Source organism: Blennius ocellaris (genome assembly GCF_963422515.1).
Source record: "Blennius ocellaris genome assembly, chromosome: 10".
Lineage (NCBI taxonomy): Eukaryota > Metazoa > Chordata > Actinopteri > Blenniiformes > Blenniidae > Blennius > Blennius ocellaris.
Genome location: NC_137659.1, coordinates 23,228,175 through 23,239,715, shown reverse-complemented (window position 1 = coordinate 23,239,715; position 11,541 = coordinate 23,228,175).

Sequence of the window (11,541 nt, the reverse complement as noted above, 5' to 3'; positions counted from 1 at the left end):
GGTTGGGTAATTGTACTTAAAGTATCATCCACAGCTTTTTTCAGTGGATGAAAACCCATTCTGTACCGTACCATACCATAACCTACCATACTGTACTGTACCGTACCATACTGTACTGTACCATAACATACCATACTGTACTGTACTGTACTGTACCATACCATACTGTACCATACTGTACTGTACCATAACATAACATACTGTACTGTACTGTACTGTACTGTACTGTACCATACTGTACTGTACTGTACCATAACATACCATACTGCACTGTACTGTACCGTACCGTACCATACTGTACCATAACATACCATACTGTACGGTACTGTACCGTACCATACTGTACTGTACCATAACATACCATACTGTACTGTACCGTACCATACTGTACCATACTGTACTGTACCATAACATACCATACTGTACGGTACTGTACTGTACTGTACTGTACCATACCGTACCATACTGTACTGTACCATACCGCACCATAACGTACCGAACTGTACTGTACCATAATGTACCATATTGTACTGTACTGTACTGTACTGTATTGTACTGTACTGTACCATACCATACCATACCATACCATACCATACCATACCATACCATACCGTACCGCACCATGCAGTACTGTACCACACTATACCATACCGGCACATACTACACAGTGGAAGCAAGGTTTACGGTAGACCCTGGTCTATGGGCTTTGTGTTGCCATGATTACTACCTCCATGTTGTCTGTCGGTATTTTCTAACCATTGGCAGGTATTCTTGATATCAGCCACTTTGTCTATCTCATTTCTTCTATTGGTGGCACACGAAATGCAGAACTATCTGACTGCATTGTTGTAGCGAAGGCAGGAAAGTTGATTCTTTGAGTCGTAGATTGTGTGAAACATCGAAGAGCAAACATGTGTCACCAGACAACTGACATGCGTCTGGTAGAAGCAGGTCCAGCTTTATTTTTGCTTCATAATTCTTCATACTTCTATAGTTTACATTTCCTTTCAGTGTTCCGGTGACTGATGGTGAGAACGGCAAGCAAACACACGATCAAATGTAAAAGGATTTACAAACGGAGCAGTGCAATCGTCGGGGAGAAACACATCGTGATTAGAGATTTGTGGGCTTGTTTTAATCTGTGGGATTCTATTCCAGTCAGGAAACACAAACCCAACTAAATATCACTGGAACAAATCTCAAATGCCACGTTGTGGAGTCTGACAGCAGGAACGCTGCCAAGCCATCCAGTGTGTAATCCCATGTACCAACAGAAGGGAGGCAGCCGAAGGAGCAGGTTAATTGGTGTTTTGTGGAAATCAAACACTCGCAGCATCACTTAAGACTCACAGTAAACAGAAGAATGGGAGCTTGTTAAATCCAAAAACTCTCTGTACACAGCCCATGACTAATAGCATTATTAGTGTGATAACGCCAAGGTGGAAGAGTTGTCTGCAGCAGTCAAGCACTTTGTTATCTTGAACCACAGTCACCTGGCAGACTGACACCAACACCCAACTCCAGCTGGGACTTTAAGTTTGGGAGCAATTCATTTGAGTGTAATCCAACCCAATCAGTAATTGAGTATTAATTCTTCATGTCATGGAAGAGTAACTGGCATTTCTATTCAGTGTTGTCAAATTTTGCCCACAACTTCACATTGTCTGATGCAGGTGCACAAAATATGTTTGGCACCAAATATTCTACACCAGAAGGAGCAAAAATGTGAGCATGTCAGTTTCTTAAAAAAAAAATATATAACAGAGTTTTATTGTTATTTTGGATTTCACACTGAAACAAAATATCATAAAATTGTACATCATGCCATTGTATCACATTGCACATTTGCAAGAAAGGTGAAAGAAAAACAAGAATAAAAACCTCAGGGTATATTAATTGTTTAAATACATTTGCAGGTGAGAGAAAAGGAAATACATGGGTAAATGACAAAAAATGAAATACAGCCATCGTATTAAGTCATGCTATCAATACAAGTTGAGAGTGTCAGTTGCTTAATTTTTTATATTATTATATATTATTTTGTCACTTTCAAACTATCTTCAATAATTTCAAGTAAAAATTTAAAGTCAATTTTGCTGATAAAATATGATATTTAGCTGATATCAAGCCAATATCAATCTGATATGATAACAATATTTTAATTAAAAAATTATGATAAAACTCAACAGACACACAGGTGAATCAAAATCCTGTCACCGTTTCCTGTTAATGGAACAAATATATATGAACCAATCAAACAATTGTAATCCCTGAATATGTTTCTCGTATGTAGGTAGGTTGAGATTTTAGTGCCTCCAGGTGGACAACGGAAGAATGATCACACTATGAAAGTGTAAGACTGGGATGAACCTCTGTGTTGTGTTATACAGGAACTGATTTTAAAAGGAAAACAATGAGCTAGTGACATTAATGAGAAATCTAGATCTATGAATATTTGTAGGAAAAGGCCTGACGGATGGCTGCATGTGGATTGAAATACTATGTGTGGTACAACTTTGCTGCTTTCCAAATTTAACAATGGGATTTTGAAGATTGCGCACAGCTTTGTTGTTATTTTCACAGTTGAAATATCTCAGCGTCTAATCTTGACAACAAGCATTGTCTGTAACGGTCCGCACAGATGCCAAACTACCTTCTGTCACTTCTTTGTGCAGCCACAGTCCCGAAAGAATAACGAGTTCACTAATTTATTATGTGTTTTCATAAATAATGTCTCAAAATCTAAATTTTAACACAAAAAACATTCCTCAAATATACACATTCAGTATCAGAAGTATCAACACTTTTGTATCAATTTAAAAAAGAAAACTAATGAAGGGGTTATTGGAACATTATATGTATTTTCAGTACAAAAACAAGCAACAGTGCCCCCTTGTGGCCCGGCATACTAACTCCACCATTGTCAGTGTGTTTGCCACTGCCGTGTAAACACAAAACATTTCTTTAATGAAAGAAGTGTTGTCACTTGGATGTTGTTGTGTAAACGGGGCCTGAGTTGCACAGTTTCAGCAGCTGTCGCGGCAGAACGAGATAGCTACCTATCTAGCCAAATAGCATCATCATCAAAGGAGAGGTTTGTAGAAAATATATCCACTAAATACTGCAGAAAAAAAAGCAGTAACAGAACATCTTGAGGATTTACTTTTCAGTTGATAACAGAGGGGAAACTTTGTAGTTGTCTGTATTATGTTAATGACCCGATCACATCAGATGAGATTGGAATGTGTATGGCCTCTCAACTAAAATCCTTTTGACACCTTTGACTGAGAGGAAAAGCATATCAGAAATTCAAAACACTTTAAACTGCAGGCTTTTCTTTACAGATAGTACTAATCATATTCAACTGCAACAAAAATTCCCTCAAAGCAAAGCATGGAAGACGCCGGGTTTCCCAATGGATCCAAAGCACAACTGTAAAACACTTAATACTTGATGTAAATCCTGAAGAATGTGCTGTAAAAAGCTGGCGCTGAATCAAAATTGACAGGCAATCTTCTTTAACACTGTGAATTCTAAATTACAGCCCTGCTACTGAACGTCAAGGTTAATTCCCTCAGCCAGTGTAATGAAATGATTCCACATGACACCTCCAATTGGTGCTTTTGGAGGCCTGCCCACCAGAGGAGCCCCCGTCACACAAGCTTTCCAGCAGATATGGAGGGGAAATGAAATTGGCAAGGCGACAAGCGCCAGGAAAATGATTTTTTTTTTGTTATAAATCTATGCAGCTTGGCTATATTAATTGTTGGGGGTTTGTTTTTGGAGCGGGGGCATCAATTCGCCCCCCCCCCCCCCCCCCCCCCCCCACACACACACCCCAAAATAAAAGCTATTGTCTCTTTACCACCAAACCCTTGATTCTGTAAAGAAAATGGAGTTGCATTGAGCGTGCACAGCAGAACTGTGACTCTGACTGGCAGACACACGGTAAACCTGGGAGCTTGCCAGCTGTCATGGTTAGGTGGCAAGAAGTCGGCCATTTCCCAGATCCCCCCTCCTTTCTTCATGCTCCACCAATTCGAGTGCCCTCCTTACCACTCACCATCCCCCAAGACCCAACCACACCCCCTCCCCTCCACACAGCCCCCACCACCACCATCACCCTGGTGTCTTTTGTACTCCATGGCATTAGACAGATAATAACAGGCGCGGCCAGACTCGGAGACTGTCTTTATGCATGCGGCTGTTGTGACCATGTATCAGCCTTCCATCTTTGCCGCACAATCACCAGGAAATAAATCTGGAATTTCATATTTTGCTGGGTATTATTGTTTGGAAGCTGTAGTTATCGATTATGTGATGGGACTCACAATTCAGCCGTGCTGCAAGTTAAAGTGGACATTATGATTCTGACAAGAAGACAAATAGTGACGTATTATGTTCATTTAATGTCGCTTTTATAAATACCAGATGAGAAGGTTCCAATTTTTTTAGCTTGCAGGGAAATGGGACCTTCCATCTTTAGAATAACAAACAACATGGCTGCCTCCAGCAGAGCCACATTTCTGTGGGTGTCTGTATTACTGAAGTGATGAGAGGGACTAATAAAGATGGGAAAAACACTTGTGTGAGTGCATTTCCTTGGTTTCCTTGCTTTCTTTGTCCTGTGATGGACTGGAGTCATGTCCAGTGGGATGGATGGATGGATGGATGGCTGGATGGATGGATGGATGGTTGGATGGATGGAGTACATTTGCTAATTTCTATCAAACCTCCAAAATTCCCAGTTAAAAATTCCAGTTTAACAACAGTCTGATGACCTTTCCCACATCAAGAGATGGGCATCGAAAATAGGTTCTTGTTGAGAAATGGTTCTCGGTATTTCAGTTCCTTGGAATTGTTTGGCAAGTTTGCAACGATTCCTTTACCGGTTCCAGCGGTGGGCGTGAAAGACGTCAGTCACCATGCAGGTAACCGCTGATCCTTTTATCCAAATGAGAAATAATAGGAGAGATGAAAATGGAATCAGAGTCATAAAAATCGTATTAATTCCCATCTTTAGCCACATCTCAGTTATTCATGATGAAACCTGATGCTCAAGCAAACTTTGCTTTTTATTATTGTTTCTAATGTAACAACAATAAGATAGGATCTATGTGCCAATGTCTGGTGTACACATGAAATTAACTCTATTTGCTCCCTATACATTTAATGCTACGGACCTCTTGGCCAGGTCCCCTTGTCAAGGAAATCTCCATCGCAATGGGTTTTTTCTTCCTGGTTAAATAAAGGTTAAATATAAATAAAAACACATATCTGTATCTGTGTCTCTATTTCCAGTAGTCTCTCTCTCTCTCTCTCTCTCTCTCTCTCTCTCTCTCTCTCTCTCTCTCTCTCTCTCTGTGTGTCTCTCAGGTAATCTGTTTGCAGCATGATATTTAATTAACATGATATCTAATGTGAGTTTGTTGCTTTCTGCCCAGTATATATATATATATGCGCCGTGGCTCCTCCTCACAGACTAACTGTATATAACCATATGACCATCCATGTCTATACTGGCTGGGTGTCCATCTGATGGTTAGTGACTCTTATGTGTACCTTCATTCTGTCTTCAAGCGCTCTTCTTTGTTTCATTAGGTAATAAATCATACTTCCCACCATAGAATAATGGCTCATGAAAATAGTGATGAATATATTAATAATTAGCCACTAACACGATAAGATTGTGATTGCAATTATATAAGTTATTACATTATATGCATAATTAGAGAAATAGAAATACATTGAAAATGTAATAACTGTGTGGCATCAGACATATGCTAGTACATGAACGGGACTGTATTTCTCTCAGATTAAGGTTTTTGTTTCCAGGTTCTGTGCAGTTGGCTCTTCTAAACTGGATATAGTGGATGGGATTGCCATCATTTTCATTCATTGACAATACACACTATAGCACTCTTTCTCAGTCATGGTTGCTTTTTGTTTGTTTTAACTTTGTAAATATGTTTCACACATTATTTGTTTTATGACTGACGACAGTGGCAGAGTTTTACATTTTTATCAGGTGTTACATTACTGCAGTAACATTACTTTAACCATGGGCACTAATGTTATGTCAACATCCTGTTGGATTAAAATGTTACTGTCTACCACACATTTAGTAATACTCTGTCTCTCAGTCTATTCACATTGTTTTTACACTTTGTTGACATTGTTGGTGTATTCTTTATTATTCATGAGCTTCACCAGGTAGGTACTTTGTCTTCGGCCTTTCTTTAGGCAATATGAAAATAAGGGTATCATTTATACGTGGTTTTTTTTCTCTGTTGTGAAAAGCAGAAGGAACGTCAGTGTCCACTGTTCCAGTGAAGTCATCAATCTGAAAGAGATTTATTTATGGATTATAACAATATGTTTACAGCCCTTTAACATCTACAAGCAGAGCAGCTCAGTGTCCTCTGCGCAAGCACAAATCCAACAAGAGAGGAAAAACAATTATCTTGTCACTCTGGCGGATGATTATGCAGCACTGAGGAGGTCAATAATCCTTTCAATGAGGCGGTGTGTGTATCAGAGTCAGCCTTTGGTTTAGATTGAGGAGCTTTGAATTAGCTGTCACTGATAGCCGTCTCAGCAGATAACAGACACTCACACACAAGGTCACACCGCTGCAGAGTGAATATTCAATAAGAATCCACTCTTTTTTCCCCGATTCACACGTGTTTGAGAAGAATCAACATGTAATCTCTATGAAGACGAGCCAACATGAATTCATATGAAACCGGTGTGGACAGGAAGGATGACAGGAGTGCATCAAGTCCGGTACAATAAAGTCCAGAAACATAGCCAGAGGGCAGTGAAAGGACTAATCCTAAACAAGTTGTCAATACAGAAGCGGACATGTCGTCACACTGGCTCTCACTGCAGACGAGGGCTTGCGCCTCCTGTAATGCCCCGCCCTCCTGTCTCACCCCCCCTCCCTCCGGTGGGACGAAGCCATTCACACTAATCTGATGTGTCTGCTGAGAAGTGGGCTGTTTTTACATTCTCTGACACTCATTGATTTTGAGTATCACGGAGGCAAAGCTTCCTCCGTTGTTTCTTTGTCCTGCTTTGTTCTCACTTTAGATACGTGTCTTCTTTACCTGGACAAAAGAGCAACAGTCTTTGTCTCAAGGTGAAGACATGATTTAAGGTGAGGTCAGACGTACGGTGTCAGCATGCGGCAACACAGGTTGCAGGTAAGATGACTGCAAGTCAATGCAGTGGAGGCAAAGTCGCTGGTTCTCAAGCCCACTACCACCACTACCACCACGATGGACAACTCCCAGGTTTCCTTTTGGAAAATCTGCCATTTTTGAGTCAACAAAGCACAAGCCTTCAAACTAAAAGCACTGCACATTTCTCCTCATGCCTCACGCCTCCTCATTGTAATGAAACACAGGCAAAGGTTCAAAGAGACTGTTACAAATCAGGTGTTTGTGCTTCTACCCAAATATTTGTGGTCTGGGGATTGAAGGGAAGAGATTATATTCTAATGAAGCAGCTATTGATCCGGCTCTTGATTGGCCAGCAGTCGTGTCTGAGAGGCCAGAGGGAACATTTCCATGCTACTTTCCCACATGAGGCACTCCCTCTCCAAGCCATCATATTGATCACCACCACTGGCAAATCCAAGTGTTTGATACCACGGTGAAGCCTTGCTGCCAACTAAACAAAGCTTGCATCATGAATTTGTAATGTTTCACTCAGGAGAGTCCAGCTGCTCTCTTTTAAAGGGGTCAACCTCAGTAAGTCGCTGCAACTGATGCCAAAGACCTGGATCATCATCGTGGGATTCACTCCAGGGTGCTTCATGAACCAGGTTGGAGTGTCACATCCTAAGGTGGCGCTGTGACTGGGGGTCATCATACGGGTGTGATTAAGGCTGAATCAGAAGGAATCTGAGCCGTTCCAATAGGGCAGCTGTAACCCTAAGTTTGGAGATCCATTTTTCATCTCAATGGTTTCAATAAGATCTTTGCACTGCTTGGTGCTCAGATCCTAATAATTAGTATTGTCCCAAACCCTGTTTATTAACTCTTTCTTTAAATGTAATATATATGTTTATATTTGAGCTATATTAGGATTATCAAATAATGTATGATGTCCATCAAATGAAAATACCCACATAAGAGGAACAAATCCCACTGTGATGTGGGTACTATAGTGACAGGATATATCTCAGTGTTCAGTAACTTTGTGCATTTCTGTATGAACCTGTAACTATGATTTCTCACTGACAGTTTCCTGAAAAAGCTGAATTATTCAATACCAGTGGTGGCCGTACATTTCAGAGCCAGGCCTTCACTGCTGGTCTGAGTCAATCCAACCCTCAACAACTTTTTAATGGCTACAAAAAACATGTTACCATGCAGAAATGCAGTATAAAAAGCCTTTGCATCACAGATAGATACTCATGTTGCCAGAATAAATACCTTTAGAATAAAAAAAAATCCAAGTTCACATCTCTTCTCCTGCTGCAGCTGCATAAAAAAGCAGCTGCTTTTAGCGAAACCTCTGGGAGTCGAGGAGGGAGACAAACATCAGCTTTTCCTGGTCTTGAAAATGATATAATGGTAAATAATATAATCCTGAATTTTGTCAATAAATGTGCAACCAAATGTCTTTATCTTCTCCGTTAGTCACTGTAGGTTGACAAAACCACCATTAAATAAACACAACTATATTTTTGGTCCGTGCAGCTGCGACAGATGCATTGGATTGACCATCCAATCAGAGGGCTGGAATACACTGATGTCATGCTGGGCCTGCTGGAAGGCCTGATCGCCAATATCAGAATCTGATTGGTTGAAGCAGCCATGTGACCGACACTAGTTTGACACTGCAGACGCCTGCAGAACTGAATCTGAAGGCCTCAGGCAGATTTCTTTACCCGGCAACAGATGACAGCTGCAATGTGATTGGTTAAAAGCTTTAATGTGGAAGTACGAGTCTGGAAGCAGCGCAGTCGGGGAGAAGCGATGAGGAGAAGCGGACAGACCATATAGAATTATTTAAAAAGTATTCATCGACAAAATATGATCAACATCTGTGATATTTTTCTTAGGCCTGCAGAGAAGCCTTGAAGGTCCGGACGGTCTGCAGGCCTTCAATATTAATGGTTAGTTGAAATCATTAATCCAAACAGTTGATCGTTTTGTTGTTGTCGTGATTCACTCAAATATACATTACAACATTTACTTTCCTGTTTTTTATTGCACCTTTAATTCAAAACGGTAACTATTTGACTGGATTAGACATTGAACAGTTGTCTAAGGGTTAAATATTTTTGTCAAGGAACCGGTTCAGCAGACTTTCTAACATTTCCTCCTTCCCAGGAACTGGCAAGTCTGCATCATTCACTGATGTGTTTATAGGAGGGGGAAAAAATCCCACTGCTTGCGTTTGCACTTTACCTTTATATTTAGCTAAGCTGCAGGGAATCCAGAGCAGATGTACGTGAGAAAGCCTCTCACACCGAGATGCTCGTGGCTCGTCAGTTTGTACTGAGGACAGTCTTTCTACCTGTGCAACCGAGACCTTGATGTTACAGATGACATTCAATTAGTAGCAGAAAAACCAGGTCAGATACCCCTGTGAAGACGCCACCTGGCTTCAAGTCTTACACACACACACACACACACACACACACACACACACACACACACACACACACACACACACACACACACACACACACACACACACACACACACACACACACACACACACACACACACACACACAGGTGGAAAAAGTTACAGTGTGCTGCTTGATTAACCTCAGCATGCAGCTGAGCTGTAATGTTTGGAGGAGGGGAAGTTGAGAGTCACGTTGTTACACCTGAAAATACACTTCACCACCTGCACAGCACGGTGCACGTATTCAGCCAGAAGGTCGTATGTTTCAGGCCAGGCCAGGGCTTTCTAGAAACATGCATGTGAGGGTTAAGTGGTGACTCTATGGGACCGTTCAGGCTTGGCGATGACATGCGTTTCTTGTGATCAGATCACATGTGGCGAGCTCTGACACGGACTGTTTACACTTGTCTGTATCATGAGTTTCGGGTGAAACACTTGGAATCGTATTGTGTTCCTATCTCTATGTCATTTCCCCCAGTATTCTCTGTCCAGGCCAATATAAGGCCTCCAGAGGGTCATGTTCTTTTCCAAAATTTCCTTGGAAAGTTGGAAAGATTGTATAACTCAGACCGGTGCATTCTTACAAACGAGAACATGGTGTGCACTGATGAAGTTTACATATGATGTATGTGACGCTTAACTGTTGACACAACACAGCCTATATGGTCAGTTGCATCGCGAACCACCTCAGGAAGTGGCTTGAGTGAAATTTTCTTTGGTGCCTGTTCACATTTGCCTTTAAGGCTCTTCACTTGTGATCTGATCACCTGAAACTCATGTTAATACAGGGTATGAACGGGCCCTGCATCGCCTGTAGGTGTGAATGTGAGTATGTGTGTGTCATGTGATGGACTGGTGAGTGAGAGAGAGGAGGATGGATGGATAGGTTTTATGAAGTTATAAAAAAGGTGTTTCTTCTCAATAATGTACAGGCATCTTAACGTTTGACCCATAATTAGTAGAGAAAGAAGGTTTTATTCAAAATACATGATCTCATTGAGTTAAAAAAAATGTATAAGTGCAGATGCTTTAATTAATTACTTAACCAAAGGCCATAATTAGGAAATAGATGTTTGAAGCTTTTTTGTTTCTGTTTTCAATGTAAGATGGTAGTGTTGACTTTTGTAGGGGTTCTGCCTGTCTTTATTGAAGATGGCAGAATTGGGTAGCTGTCAGTTGCAGTAGCTCTCCCTGTCATAGTTCTACATATTAGGGGACCACAATTTGTAAATCTTGTATTTTTCCCCCTCCCAGTGTGAACTACTGTGTAGTGTATTTGTGGTTGTCTCATTCTGCTATATCTATTTTAATTTTTATATGTAAATAACTCCCAAATTTTGTATTGAACTACTGAAACAAACAAACAAACAAACAAACAAACAAATACATAAATAAATAAATCAATAAATCAATACATACATACATACATACATACATACATATTGAATTGGTTAAATATTTGAAGTGGCAATTATACATGTGTTTTTATATCTCAGACCTCTCATTCTAATCTATTTCTGTATTATTGTCTCTATTTGTTTGAATAGAAATATTTCATTGTAAATATATATGTTATTGGATCTTATAGACTTCTAATCAGTCTATTCATGAATAATTGTATCTATTTGCTTGGATATAAACGTTTAATTTGATATAAAATGACATCTTCTCCATTCAACAGCTTCCGGGAACAGACCGCGCAGCTGTTTGATTGGTCAGACTTTTCCAGGATCTAATCTGATTGGCTGCTTTTAAGATGACGTCAGCCTGAACGTGGCTCCATCGCAGGCTTGCACGTACTGATTGCCTTCTGCAGTCAATTCAAGCTATCCAGGCAATGAGGAAGCAGGAATGAGAAGGCGGAAGCTTCAACTTAAAAGCACATATCGCCCTC